The sequence below is a fragment of the Malaclemys terrapin genome, chromosome 4 (genome assembly GCF_027887155.1).
Source record: "Malaclemys terrapin pileata isolate rMalTer1 chromosome 4, rMalTer1.hap1, whole genome shotgun sequence".
In the NCBI taxonomy this organism is placed as follows: domain Eukaryota; kingdom Metazoa; phylum Chordata; order Testudines; family Emydidae; genus Malaclemys; species Malaclemys terrapin.
In genome coordinates this window covers 9,949,822-9,962,614 of record NC_071508.1, presented here as the reverse complement: position 1 = coordinate 9,962,614, position 12,793 = coordinate 9,949,822, and the positions used below count along the sequence as shown (strand labels likewise).

The window sequence follows — 12,793 nt, the reverse complement described above, 5'->3', positions numbered from 1 at the left end:
CAGTCCCTTTGGCGCCGCAGCTCCCGAGGGGCTCCCCAGGGCTCGGCCCGGGGCTCCCGGCCGACAGGGGAGGGCGCGGAGGTGACTGGACGGGAGGCTCCCTGGGGACCGGCCGTGCCGGGAGAGGTGCAGCGCGCGGGGCCGTGCGAGCGCTAGGGGTCGCTGCGCCCCTTCGCCGGCGCCCAGGCTCTGCCCGGCGGCCCCCGAGGAGGCTGCGGCGGGCGGCGCCGGAGCGAGCCAGGCTGGTGCTGAGCGAGCGGAGCCGCCAGACGCTGCGCGTCCGAGCCGAGCGCAGCCCTGCCCGGGGAGCCCCAGCCAGCCCGAGCCGCGGAGCTGCGGCGCGCAGGGCGGGGATGGGCAGCGGCTGGGGCGCGCGGCGGGGACACCTGTGACGGGACCCAACAGGTAGGTGCGCGGGGGCCGGGGGGGGCGCCCCCTTTTCCCAGTTCGCACCCAGGCGCTTCTCTGTGGAGCGTCCCCCCCGGGACTCGGCGCCCGGACGCTGCAGCCAGGTGCGGAGCTCGGAAAGCGGCCCCCGGGCGCTCCCGTGCTGGGAAGGGCGAGGCGAGCTCTGGGGACGCTGCTCCGGGAGCTCCCCGCGCCCCCCTGCGCGCATCCTGGCTGCCAACTTTCTCCGGGCTGCCTCTGTGCAAACTTCCGAGCGAGCCGGAGACCTGGGGGGCTGGAGAGACGCCCAGGGACCCGCGGGAGCCGGATTTTCCTCCCCGTTCGCCCGGGTTGCAAATGCCGCGGCGCAAAGTCTCGGGGGTGAGGCCGAAAGCTGCCCCGGGCCGTGTCCCCGGAGCTGGAGCGGGCGCTCCCCGGGGAGCACGAGGCGTGCTGGGGCTTCCAGGGCTCCTGGGGATGCACCATCCTCCCCCGGCATGTCACAGGGGGACTTGGTTCTCCGCAGAGATTTCAACCTCTTGCAAAGGGGGCGCGGGAGGAAAGAAAATGCAGATCAGAAGCCCCCACCGCCCCACAGGGACACTGACTGCAGTGAGCTCCCTGGAGGAACACACTTATTCCAGAATCGTTTTGGAAGCGGAGTCAGCAAAGGCTCCCTTATTCTGGAATAAGAGCGTCCACACAGGGCATTAGTCCCAATTAGCTACTGTGTTTTTAAATTCCCGCGCTGCCTTATTCTGGAGTAATTTCCCCGGGGTAGCGTTCTTGGCACCTCCTCACAGCGTCCCATTCCTCTGCTGGGTTAGGGGAGTGTGGGGACAGGCTCTGCTCACAGAGAGGAGCAGCGAGAGAGTTTAAAAATCTCCCCCTGGCTCTTTGCATCAGGGCAGGAGAGGGTTGGCACTAATGGGTTACTGGCTTGGGCAGACTAGGGGAATGTTTATACAAACACAGGTGCCTCCGGGCAGTGTTTTCCTGGTTCTCCCCTTGCTGTTGGGGTTTGAATAACAGCATCTCCTTCGTTCCCTGCTGTGAAGTCATAACCCAGTGAGGTGGCACTGGTGAGCTGTGATCTCAGATTCAGCAGGGGAGTGTCCCAGTGGCATGAGGAGTCAGGGCTGGGGGAATGTGGAGAGCTCGAGGGCAGGAAACCTTCCTGAAGCATAAGTATGTTGGGTGACCACCTGGCTGGCGTGCGTCTGTATGTGGGAGCCTGGTCTCTGTTTGAGTTTCCCCGAGGCGGGCAGTTCTCCACGGAGGCACCGCCAACGGGGAGGCGCTTTCCTGCATAGGATGTAGAGCCAGTTAAATCTGCGAGACCTGGTTTCCATTAGCTGCGTTTATGTCTCACCTAGCAGCCCAGCCTGCTGAGCGAGGCAGTCGTGCACCTCCCTGTAGGATCAGCTCTGTGTTTGTGCCCAGGGGAGAGCCTAGGTGTTGGAATGCAGGTACCCCGGGGGAGTGGTGGCATAGATGTGAGGAGGGAGGTCTGTGGCTTCATGCCAAACAGGACTGGTTCTAAAGAAACTGTGAGCTCCCGCTAGGCGCAAGGCTGAACCAACAGTGAAGCTAATTAAATTATCCGCTTCCAACCTGCATCTAAAAAACCCAACCCAAAACCTTGCATCGTTTGTAGGCGAGAGAGAGACCTGAGCTGGGAGAGTGACTCATAGCAGAGGCAGATCCTCCAGGTCTCAGTGGAAGTCATCCGTGACGGTGATCGGCAGCTGCCAGCTGGCACTGTGAGATTTGCCGAGTGACTTCCAGCTTGGCTCGCTTGGCCAGAGGAATGCAGCTCCCAGCTAGGACCAACTTGGGGCGGCTCTTGCTGGCTCAGCGAGACAGAGGCTCCCCCGGCACTGCTGCTGTCTACACAGGTGCCAGGTCCTGTCCCCGCTGCAGTGGCTTGCAGGATGCACGCATGGTGACAGCCAGCCAACAGGGATCTAAGTCAGTCCTGCTATCTGGCTACTGTTTGAGAGAGGTAGCGTTTTCCTGCACTGTACCTGGCTATTGTAAAATCTCCAGAATTAGTCCGAGAGCTCCCACTCCCTCTGTCCCAGCGTATGCAATAGCTGAGTCTTCTGTTGTCATCAGCCTCGCAGGAGCAATGGAGGCTGGCGAGTCACATCCAGGCTGTTTCCCTGCGCCAGCACTTGCAAACTGATCGGCTAAAATGACTGGCTCAGGACCAAAAAAGAAGCAAACGTTTCCTGCTGCCGTTGCTCCATCGCCCCAAAAATGGGAGGGAGAGAGGGCAGCTCAGTGGATAGGGAGCTGAACTAGAGCTCAGTTCCTGGCTTTGCTGCTGGCTGATGCTGGGCAAGTCACATCCCCTCTTGTGCCTCAATTTCCCCATCTGTAAAAGGGAGTTAATTATACTGACCTCCTTTGGAAAGCAGCCTGAGAATGCATAAAAGCTCAGTTATTATAGCAACTGTTGGTTTTCTTTCTGGGAAGGAAAATACAGAACTCACCAATGGCCCCATTTGTTCCCGACAGCAGGGGGGTTCAGACAGGAGTTAAGATGCTAGCTGGGTCTGATTCTGATCTCATCTCATTTCTCCTGCTGTAATTCCATTGGCTTACTGGAGCTACTCCTGATTTACATCAGGTCAGAATCGGGCCCAAAGATTCTACGTCCTGTCGAGCTGACTCGTAGAACAAGGTAAGGGCAGAAGGGGATGGAGCTGTCCTTACGCATGGCACGAGCATCCCCCTCTTCTCATTGGCCCCTTTGCGCCTGGGGAAAGATTCCCAACGGGGGCCTGTCATCTAGGAAGGAGGAATGTGCCAGCCAGAGGCATGGCCTTTCCAAAGAGATGGAAAAGGGGGGATCCCATGCCCTAGCACTGGCCTGGCAGAGAGAATAGGAGGGGTTACTCTCTGAATAATCCCTCTTGCATGATTCGAGTTGATTGGCCATTGCTGGTGACATGGCACAAAGATATCCAAGAGGCTCTCCCCTGCAGCACTACATGCGTGGTCCCGGGGCGTGGAGCCGTGCTGGCGGCACACGCGTGCTCCCGGGGCGCGGCGCCGGGACAACAACTTTAGCTGTCCTACCTTCCTGGAATGACCAGACTGATTTAACTGCTGTTAACCTTGGGTATCAACCCCCCTGCTGAGCTGCCTCTGTCCATCTGAGAGACAAGCTCCTGGCCCGGGATAAATCTGAGGATAGAGCTGTCAGTAGAGCTGGCCTTCAAAATGCCAGTAGCACCAGGAGATGGGATTTGCGGCACACAAGGGCAGGAGTCAGTCCCAGCATTTGGGCTGAATTCGAGTTAAAAACTCCCTTGCTCACCCTTGGCGGAGAAGAAAATGCAGCCAACGCTAAAGGAATGAACAAGGAGGTGGAAGGAAATCAGACTGGAAGAGAGAAGGAGAGAGACCCTTTAATGGGCAGATGTGCTCAGTCTTGCTCTGCAGGGCTCCCTGCTGTTGCTTTGTCATTCTGGACAGTGTGTTTGTGCCTCATTTGGGTCTGCCCAGCAGAATCCCAGCAGCTCCCACTGTTTTGCACAACATGTAATTAGACTGTGGAACTCATTGCGACAGGATGTCATGGAGACCACCATCTTGGCAAGATTCACAGTCGGAGTGGACATCTGATAACAGGAACAGCTAATTCTAAAATGAAAAGGGGCATAAAACCTACTGCTTCAGGGCTTATGCCAGAGCCTAACTATTGGGGGTTAGGATGAAACTCCCCTGGGGCAGATTATCCCCCCATCTGCTGGCTGTTAGGGTTCTTGCACCTTCCTTTGATGCAGCTGGTGTCACTGTTGGAGATAGGATACTAGACTAGTGGATTTTGGGGCTGGTCCATTCTGGCAAGTTCTGCGTTCTCTGCTTTCCCATTTCCCACGGCGCTGGGCTCCCTGGCACCCGAGATACAGCAGCAGGGTAACCTTCTCCCACACTGTGTCTCTCCGGCACCGTCACGTCACGGAGGCTTTTCTAATGTGTGTCACTTGGAGTACCAAAAAAAAGGGATCAAGAGTCTAAAAACAAGTGGCGGAGACATGCCCGAAAGCTGGAGGGACAATGGGAGTACAGCGTGTGAGAGGGCGGAAGCTGCATGCCTGAAATTACTGTGCAGAAATGGAAACAATCAGCCTGTGAGTGGGAAGGCAAGCTAGCTCCGTGGGACACTTTGCCCTAAGCAGCATCAGCAACCCCTGCTAGAGCTCTGTCTTGTGTAATTTTGAACAGGTGAAGTTGCTTCTTAAGCATGATTCATCACCTGGAGGGCACTACAGAAAAAGTTAACCTGTCAGTGTGACCCGTGGGTTCCACTGTAAACACTGAGCTGATTCGTATTGAGTTTCTAGCCCTGTCACGATCAGTTTATATTCGAAGGACAGTAACATCTTCCTGAGCCAACCTCCCCAGGAATCCTCCGATTTTCTTCAGACCCTGTAGCTCTTGCTGGTGAGGAGAGCAGCAGGATTTGTCAGAGAGCAACCAGGGTCTTGTCCAGTCCAGGCGATGGGGCCCAAACTCCTCAGCCTGCCAGGGCTGCGTGCCTCCTGGGCTGCGGTGGGTATTGGAGGTGCTGAGACTCGTAGTGCAAAGCGCCAGCTGGTTTTCATCCTTTCTCGCTACAGCCCACCCACTGTCTTTGCCTTCTCCTTCCAAAGCAGTCCTTGGACACCTGAGCTACAGCGGCAGGGTGCCCATCTCCTGCCCTGTGCCTCACTCCTCACCTGGAGCAATGCCTTGGAAGGAGTTCATTCTCCGTGGTCTGGCTGATCCCCAGCTTCCTTCCTGAGGCTGCCATGTAGGATGCCAGTTAGTGCCAGCTACGGGAGTGCTTCTGCAGTGGGCACCTTTATCTATTGCACCAAGAGGTACCCTGTTGAACAGCCTTTCAGAGCAGCTGCAGCCAGAGGCTGTGCACCCACCATGGGGTTTGCCTTGGGAGAGGACACTGTGCTCTCTCTCTCTCTCTCTCTCTCAATTTCCCTGCCTTGTGGGATGTGGCATGAAGTGACCGGTGAGGCTAATCCTCCTGCAATACCAGGGAACCTTTGCTCAGTTATTGCTGTAGCTAACCTCTGCAGCCATTGCATCCAGCTAGGCACTACAGTAGGGAGAGCTGACACACGCAGCTGTGCCGATGGTGCCCTGTGTGGACTGCACTGACAGAATCCCTCGCCTGCATAGAGGTCTTGCTTAGCTCTCAGGGCGGCAGAGGCAGCACCCAGAGTGCTCGGAGAGAGCTGGAGCATGGGTCGTAATCTTCTCTCCTGTCTGAAAGTGGCCATCTTTGCTCGGGGCTGGTTCTGAGAGGTGCTGTCCTGGAAGGCAAAACTGCTGCCTCACTCGGCCGTTTGAAAGCGAGTGGGATTGTGATGGGGGTCAGTACTTTGTAGAGCTGGGCCCTGGCTGAGGACATGGATAGCTGAGGCACACTTATTGCGATGGAGCCATCAGTAGCTACAGATATTGCTTCCCAAGGGCTACTCTGCAGTGGGTATTCCAGTTTTGTCCACTGGCTCATAGAGAGACTTCCTAGTGCTACAGGGAGGCTGCATGAGAATATTCCATATTGATAGATACACATCATACACGTGACTGTGTTATTAACAAAACCAGGGGTGAATGCAATGTCCAGAACTGTACAACCTTAATTTACTTTCATTTATGTGCTTGGTTTACCCTTTGTATTTCACTCCTTTTGGAAAATTGACATGGACTAATCAGTTTCACCGTAGATTACAGTCTGCTTCAAATTCTACTTCTCATGCATTAGCCCAATGCTGTTCTGCTTTGAGCTGCAAACATTGTAGGGGGAGTGTTTAAATTCAGCAACCAACCAACCAACCAACCAACCAACCAACCAATACCTTGTACTGTAATTTAATAACACAATCATGAGTGTTTTGATTCAGTTTCTCCCCCTCTCAACTACCCCTCCTCCCCCAAATACACACATTTGGTTGACCTGATATGTTGTCCCTAAAGGGTTGTGGGCACTGTTGGTACTTCCTGACCAACCAAAAATGCTGCAAACTCATAGATGTGCTGAAATAGCTGGACTATTAGAATAGCTTTCTGAAGGCTGGCAAAGCTGCTGGGCCCGATGTGTGCAGAGGGGTGTGATGTGGTATCACTTTAGAGACGAGTACTGTATTATTTTGCGTTGAAAACCTTGTGCCTAATTCCTATTCCCCCTTCTCCTCTTTTTTTCCCATGGAATATTGCTGAGTATAATTATCCTCTCTCACAAACCTGTGCACATAATGTGCCAGACTTCCAAAACTCAGAGCATAATTGATGGTGACAGAAAGTCCCTCATTAACGCTGTTGGGCATCAGACTGCATTCCAAACGGCGTTACAGCTGGAGCCGTACCAACTGGAGGTTCAGCATTTAAAATGCTGCTTTAACAACAACAACAAAACAAGGCTCTAGATTTCAGACCATATAATTTGGTAAAAATGAAATCAACACCTTAGTGCTGAGATCATAATTTCCATGGCTGTTGGTGATTAACCTCTGCTAACTCTCTTTAACACTTCATCACTCACAGCTCTGTACCATACTTAATGAATGCATTATAAAATTAAACACAACTGCTGCAGTGATGCTAGCACAATAGAGGCTGACTAGAACAGGCCCAGAAAATGGCCCATGTTAAAAATGCTCTCTTCCATTTGGATAGCATGGTAGTTATTCGCCAGAGCTGCATAGGAGTCACCGAATGCAGCATCTCCTTAAGCTTGATCATGTCATCTTACCCAGTTTGTTAGCAGCTCTTCTGGGGCATCAGATTGTTGGCGGGGACGAACATGAAATGTGAACCCCGAGACAAAGGGAGGACTAGGCCCCGGACACTTTGGCACTCTCGTCAGCATTCCTGTCAGCCTGCCTTTTGGCAACGGTTCTGACAGCAGCCCATGGTGACTTAACTGGCATTGTCATGAAACACATTGTGCCATTTGTAGTCAGGGATCCATGTCTGGCCGCCTCCCTTGCAGGTTACAGTGCAGTGTTTCCTCGGCGTTGGCATGGGCTTTGGCAGGCACGCTGGCCAGCTGGTTCCCGCGGTGGCTGTTGTCTTTCCCTGGGCAGGCGGGGATAGGACGGGTGTGTCTCTGCCACTGGGGCACAGAAACAAAAGATGCCAAACCATCCCCGCCCCCCAAATCCTGATAAGCTAGTGAGCAGGTAACCGGGGCAGGCATTCTCTGGCTCAGCGTTTCACTCCTTGGAAAGCGGGATTAGCTCTGGTGAAAGAGGCTGCGTTGGGGACTCTACCCACTGAGCAGGTACAGCGTGGGCAGCGTCCGCGTGTGCTGCACAGGAGCAAGGCTGGTCTTGTGATTATGGCAGTTGAGGGAGACGCAGGTGATCCTGGTTCAATTCCCAGCTCTGTCACAGACTCCCCGTGTGACCTTGGGCAAGTCACTTAGCTTCTCCGTGCCTCCGTTCCCCACCTGTCAGTGGAGATTAGTTCCTTTCTGCCACTTTGCTCTGTCTGGTCTGTGCAAGCTCTTTGGGGTGGGCACTGGCTCGGTGTGCATCCCTCACACCTAGCGCTTTCCAGTGCAGCCTCTTGGTGCTATTGGAATGCAAACAGCAGCTGAGATATCTGCAGGGCTGCCTGGAGGTGCGACGAAGGGAACCCAGGCTCCATGGGCCCTGCACACTCAGCCTCTGGCATTGGAGCCAGTGTGTATGGGGCTCATTTCCCAAAGCCCGAGCTCTCAATCTGGGGCCGTGACCCATGGGGCCTCCCCTCATGTCCCCGAGGTTTGTGGTGTGGGCTTGTGGTACAGAGACGGCCGAGAACCCCTGCCCTGGAGCCTCCAGTGATGTCGCTGTTCGCTCCGTGTGCAGCTAGCATGACTCTGACAGGCTGCTGGCTGAGTGCTGCCCATTGCCAGTGAATCCTGGAGACGGGCGTGGGATACCTGCCCTGTCTCTGGGGAGCTGGCAGGTTCCCGTCTCCTCTCTGCTCAGCCTTTCGTGCCTGCTTTGCTCTCCGGCTCCGTTGTCATCGCTGAGATAAGTGTCTGTCACACCAAACTCATTAGCAAGGAAAGCAGTGGAAGCCGCCTCCACCAAGTGGGGAAACTCACTGGTGAATGAAAGTGTCCCAGCCACCTCCTTCTCAGAGCAGAGCAAACCTCCCTTCGGCTGGGCCCCAGTTCCCTCTGACGGCACCCGGCAGAGGAGTACCCTGCATAAAATCATCCAGGCAGGGCAGGGGAATCGTGTTCACCTTGCCCTGCGACAGAGCCTTGATCTTGATATTCCCACCAGAGGCACCGAGATCTGACAGGGCAGTTTGCAGCGCGTATCCCGTCCGTCCGTGTGTGTGTGTGTGTGTGTGTGTGTGTATTTGTGTGAGAGAGAGAGAGAGAGACAGACATATGGGTGGAGTTTGGCTGGGCTTTGAGAGGCTCTAACACAGGAGACAAAGGGAGGAATGGGGAGAGAGGATTCCTTGCTCATCCTAGTGGCTGTCGCCAGGCCCCCAGGTGGTGGTGTGTGTTTATTCACAGGTGCGTTGGCCCTTCTTGCCTGCCCTAGGCAGCATCACCACAGAAAGAACTGAAATCCCTCACCTACCCTGCCCCGCAGGACCAGTCCTCTGCAGCGGTGCCACTAATTCCCCTCACGCCATTAAAGAGACAGAGCTGGGGGCTGATGGTAACTTTAGCAAGAAAGCTCCAGTTATGGGGTGAAAAGGACTTTCTCTGTGGTGTGTGGGGGAAGGGGTGCCCATCCTCACCCAGGTTTGAGATCTCTCCGTAGGGACGTCATGGCAATACGAGAGTGCTGGTAATGCTCGCCACCTTTCACACCTGTTGTTATTTGTATGATCCAAGCGCCTCGGAGCCGTGTGGTGGACCCGAACCCCACTGTGCAGTGTGTCTCATCCACAGATCCAAAGCACTGGATAAAGCTTGTCAGCATAGTTATCCCCAGTTTACAGACAGTGAGCTGAGGCACACAGAGATTAAGTGACCCATCCAAGGTCACTCAGGGAATCTGTGGCAGAGCCAGGAATTGAACTGAGATCTCCTGAGTCCCAGCCCAGCACCTCGGAGTGGGGGGGCGGGAGAGAAAGGGGGCATTGGTGCTTAGTTCCCACTGGCTTTTGGTGAGATTTGGGTGCCTGAGCCTCTTGGAATAAAGCTCAGGGCTCCTGACTCCCAGCTCAGTACCTTTGGTTCTGGAGCACATGGTTTGGTGCTGAACTAGGGGGGCTTTCTGGAGGACAGAAAGAGGAACGGTGTCTAGTCCTGGGAGTAGGCGCCTGTAACTGGAAGTTGTTTGCAGAGGAAATCTCTGCTCCTATGACGTCTCTGGCACAGTTATGTGTTTGCTTTGTTGTCTCAGGAAACAAACCCATCAGCATTTGGTGAGAGCAGGATGGGAAATGGCATTTTCACACTGTGGGAGGGTCAGATGTTTCCAAATCCGAACGAAAACCAGCACAACAAGAAAATCCAGCCTGCCAATGGAAAATTCTGAAAACTTTCCAGCTGGGAATGTCCAAGTGGAAATATATCCGTGCTTTCAACCAAAGGAAATGATTTGATGTGTCAGAACAGCATTTCAGAATGAAAAATGTCATTTTGTTTCAAAATGTCCAACTCAAACTGGGTGGGTTGGAGTCTCCCGTTTGGGACAATCAGAAGATTGTGTTGAATTCAGCCTTTTCCCATGGAAGACAGTGAACTGTGCAAAATCACAGTTTTGGGATGGAACTATGTGGACCAGCTCCAGTGAAGTTGATTGGAACAGGAGTGCATGGCTCAGGGTGCCGTGTTTCACAAGGCTGGACGGTGCCCTCACTTTCTCTTTTATGGCACGCAGTGCTTTAGATCCCCTGCATTTCTCTTAGCAGCAGGGAGTGCGCTCATGAAGGCAGTACAGTCCCCAGCTCTTCCAGTGCCACACAAGAGCTTTCCTGCTCGGTATACTGTGGCCAGCTGAAGATGCGTTATTAATAATGCTGTAATTTATTTATATTTTCATAGCTATCCTAAACAGCTCAGCCTTCCTTAACTAACTATAGATTGCACAGCAGGTGTCTGTCAGCGAGTGCACGGCTTTGAGAAGGTAGGGGTGCTTGGCCAGCCTTGGTTTCTACAGCTGTTTGAGTCTGTCCCAGGAAGAGATTCCCCCAGAAACCCCCCCTTGTGCTGGGCGCTGCACAGGCCCAGAGTAGCAGAAGGTCTCTGCCCGGAGGAGCTCACAATCTGAATAGACGAGGCACACAGAGAGCGGGAGGCTGCTATTATTGCACGTGAAGGACGTTCGTGACACCCTGCTGGACGGTGCTCCTATGCTCTGGTGACGAGGGCGGACGCTGTCCCTGTGTGGAATCGACTCATCGCCATGGCCCACATGGGGGAACTGAGGCCCAGCAGGATAAATGAATTGCCAGGTGTCACACAGGAAGTCTGTGGCAGAGCAGGGGGTTGGATCCACATCTCTGGAGCCCCAGTCCAGCACTGTGACCACAGAGCGATTCTTCCTCCGTTTGCCTGGGTAACATCTGGAGCCGACTCTGTGCAGTGCATCCAGGGGCAACGTCCCCTGCCCCGAATCCCAGCACCCTCTGCCTTGTGGCTGAGGGTTCACCCTCCCCATTCAGATCCATTCCCAAGGCGTTTTCTGCTCACTCGGTGTAACTGGTCTCAGCTGGGAGCACGTCAGATTGTGCTCATCTCCTGCCCGGGGCGATGGGGTGTGTGTGGCCCCTTTGCTCCATCCCTGCCTGCTGAGCTGGGGCGTCAGTGGAAGGAGGTGAGATATAGATTGAATGCTGGTGTGGAGCTGAAAGAGACTCGCTGAGGCTCCTCCTGACCATGCGTTTTCCAGCTCCGGTTGAGTCCGGAAGCATTATTTCTCTGGTTTCCAAGCAACTGAGATCTGTAGGGATCCCCTGTTTTCCCTCCAAGCCCCCTGGCAGCCATGAGGAGGGCTTCAGGCAGCCCCCAGTGAAAGCAGCCAATGCCCCTCCAAGTGCTGCTCCGCCAGGGTCACAGCTTCTCCCCCAGGAACGGGGTCCCAGGCCCTGCTGATGCTAAAGCAGTGGTTCTCAACCCCTGTGGTGTCACAGACTATGGCTAAGATTTCCAAAGGGGTCTGCACCTCCATTCCAATTTCTATAGAGGTCCACAAATGAAAAAAGGTTGAAAACCACTGCCCTAGAGAGCGTGGGGCACCTGCCCTGGAAGGTCAGAGACACGATTGATGACTATGGGGTGTGATATAGGAGCTTGAGGTCTGGAGAATCACCAGGCCTGGAGCAAAGACAAGACGACTCCCCGATATCTGCCTTATGTCAGTGTGCATTGGTCAAACCAATGGGACAGACCAGCAGTGAGGCACTGGGGAGTCTGAAGTAGGTGGTGAGCAAATCTCTCTCCCTCCCCCTATACACCCTCTCTCTCTGTCTGTCCTCAGTCACCAGGCAGTGCTGTCTCAGCATTGCTCCCTTATCTTTCTGTAGCCTATGTTGTTACAAGCCTGGAGTTGATGGTCCTGGCAGCTCCTTCTGCAAACTAATAATAATAATAATATATGGAGATATACCTATCTCATAGAACTGGAAGGGACCTTGAAAGGTCATCGAATCCAGTCCCCTGCCTTCACTAGCAGGACCAGTTTTTTGCCCCAGATCCCTAAATGGCCTCCCTCAAGGATTGAACTCACAACCCTGGGTTTAGCAGGCCAATGCTCAAACCACTGAGCTATCCCTCCCTGCTCCGTGTTGTAGCACAGATCCCTCGCAGTGTAGCAATGAAGCGTTCGAACTCCACTTGTAGTGGGGACACGTCTCTCCTGGGCGTCAGATGCCGGGCTCGGGGAAGGTGCTGGGTTTGGTTTCAGGACACATTCTGTCACATGGAGATCAGTCAGCAGAGCCGGGGGGGGGGGGGGGGGGAAGAGGGTGGGTGTTTCAGGACACAGTTTCCACCTGCACAAAGAACCAGAGTCATTGAAGATTGAAAAGGAGGCTCGAGTGACACCAGTTAATGATGGAAAGTGCCTGTTTGCCAAGCACTTTCGGATCACGTGGGGAGTAGGACACTTGCATCAGAGCTGCTGTAGCCTGGTTCTTCCCCCATCCCACCGTTCCTGCCAGGGAGGCGAGCGATGCTGCTCTATATGCAGACGATGTTGCTAAAGTAATTCATTCATTTTGCACATTTCTCTGACTTCCACAAGGACAGAGGCTGGCATTTAAATTGCCATGGAGGATCTGAAAACATCTGGCCGTTATTGACTGACCTTCAGCAGATGGATGGGGGGTGCGGATCAGAGGAGGTTCACGGGCTCCGTGCGATGGTCTTGGCCCAGCTTCCTCTCGGAGGCAGCGCTTGCCAGCTTTGCCCAGTGCTAGTGAGCAT

General features: G+C 54.4%; 1 protein-coding gene across 1 annotated transcript in view; it reads left to right on the top strand.

Annotated features, from left to right (window-relative positions):
- Positions 1-242: 242 nt before the first annotated feature.
- Positions 243-12,793, top strand: part of TAFA3 (TAFA chemokine like family member 3) — a 75,440-nt gene continuing 62,889 nt past the window's right edge. Inside the window, exon 1 of the mRNA XM_054026426.1 lies at positions 243-405. The gene's annotated coding sequence lies outside the window, so the exon portion shown is untranslated. The remainder of the gene's footprint in view (positions 406-12,793) is intronic.